Here is a 2,500-nt window from a genome sequence, read left to right as displayed (position 1 = left end):
AATCAAAAAGAACTACGAATGGGGACTTAGAATAATTTTTCATTTTTCCCAACTTTGAAAATAATCACTTGAAAAAAATCTTAGAATCCAAAGAATAGTATACTTGATCGTTCTACAAGTCGAAAATTGGAAAAATAAGTGATATTTTTGCTTGATGCTATTTTTGTCGGTATGCAAAATCATTGTCAAGATTCTCAAACCTTAAAATCAGGCCAGCCGGCAATTGGCGGGTGAAAATTTCAATCAATTCCCATTCCTCACATCAAACTATGCATATAACAATAGCTTTTATGCTGAATGACGGCTATCCGGCTGTCCCTATCCAAAAATTGAGAAATCCATAAGTGTCCCTACCTACTTTGCGCCGAAGCAATACGAATCAAAAAGAACTACGAATGGGGACTTAGAATAATTTTTCATTTTTCCCAACTTTGAAAATAATCACTTGAAAAAAATCTTAGAATCCAAAGAATAGTATACTTGATCGTTCTACAAGTCGAAAATTGGAAAAATAAGTGATATTTTTGCTTGATGCTATTTTTGTCGGTATGCAAAATCATTGTCAAGATTCTCAAACCTTAAAATCAGGCCAGCCGGCAATTGGCGGGTGAAAATTTCAATCAATTCCCATTCCTCACATCAAATTATGCATATAACAATAGCTTTTATGCTGAATGACGGCTATCCGGCTGTCCCTATCCAAAAATTGAGAAATCCATAAGTGTCCCTACCTACTTTGCGCCGAAGCAATACGAATCAAAAAGAACTACGAATGGGGACTTAGAATAATTTTTCATTTTTCCCAACTTTGAAAATAATCACTTGAAAAAAATCTTAGAATCCAAAGAATAGTATACTTGATCGTCCTACAAGTCGAAAATTAGAAAAATAAGTGATATTTTTGCTTGATGCTATTTTTGTTGGTATGCAAAAATAGCATCACAGAATTTTTAATTGAAAAAAATTATATTCATGTATAATTGAATGCATAAAATTAAACTAAATTCTATATAACTAATTTATAATTTATCAGGTAACCGATATTATTAATTTTTAGTGATGACTTGAAAAGTTGATGCTATTTTTGTTGGTATGCAAAAATAGCATCACAGAATTTTTAATTGTAAAAAATATATATTCATATATAATTGAATGCATAAAATTAAACTAAATTCTATATAACTAATTTATAATTTACCAAGTAACCGATATTATTAATTTTTATTGATGACTTGAAACGTTGATCCTATTTTTGTTGGTATGCAAAAATAGCATCACAGAATTTTTAATTAAAAAAAATATATATTCATATATAATTGAATGCATAAAATTAAACTAGATTCCATACAACTATTTTATAGTTTATCAAGTAACCGATATTATTAATTTTCAATGATGTCTTGGAACGTTGATGCTATTTTTGTTGGTATGCAAAAATAGCATCACAGAATTTTTAAATGAAAAAAATTATATTCATATATAATTGAATGCATAAAATTAAACTAAATTCTATACAACTAATTTATATTTTATCAAGTAACCGACATTATTAATTTTCAATGGTGTCTTGGAACGTTGATCCTATTTTTGTTGGTATGCAAAAATAGCATCACAGAATTTTTAATTAAAAAAAATATATATTCATATATAATTGAATCCATAAAATTAAACTAAATTCTATACAACTATTTTATAGTTTATCAAGTAACCGATATTATTAATTTTCAATGATGTCTTGGAACGTTGATGCTATTTTTGTTGGTATGCAAAAATAGCATCACAGAATTTTTAATTGAAAAAAATATATATTCAGATATAATTGAATGCATAAAATTAAACTAAATTCTATACAACTAATTTATATTTTATCAAGTAACCGATATTATTAATTTTCAATGATGTCTTGGATCGTTGATGCAATTTTTGTTGGTATGCAAAAATAGCATCACAGAATTTTTCATTGAAAAAAATATATATTCATATATAATTGAATGCCTAAAATAAAAATAAATTCTATGTAACTAATTTATAATTTATCAAGTAACCGATATTATTAATTTTCAATGATGTCTTGGAACGTTGATCCTATTTTTGTTGGTATGCAAAAATAGCATCACAGAATTTTTCATTGAAAAAAATATATATTCATATATAATTGAATGCCTAAAATAAAAATAAATTCTATGTAACTAATTTATAATTTATCAAGTAACCGATATTATTAATTTTTAATGATGACTTGAAACGTTGATGCTATTTTTGTTGGTATGCAAAAATAGCATCACAGAATTTTTAATTGAAAAAAATATATATTCATATATTTAAATGTACAAAATTAAAATAAAACCTGTATAACTGATGTATAAATTATCAAGTAACCGATATTATTAATTTTTAAAGATGACTTAAATGTTGATGCTATTTTTGTTGGTATGCAAAAATAGCATCACAGGATTTTTAATTGAAAAAAATTATATTCATATATAATTGAATGCATAAA

The sequence above is a fragment of the Diachasmimorpha longicaudata genome, unplaced genomic scaffold (genome assembly GCF_034640455.1).
Source record: "Diachasmimorpha longicaudata isolate KC_UGA_2023 unplaced genomic scaffold, iyDiaLong2 ctg00000127.1, whole genome shotgun sequence".
In the NCBI taxonomy this organism is placed as follows: domain Eukaryota; kingdom Metazoa; phylum Arthropoda; class Insecta; order Hymenoptera; family Braconidae; genus Diachasmimorpha; species Diachasmimorpha longicaudata.
This window is presented reverse-complemented; position numbering follows the sequence as displayed.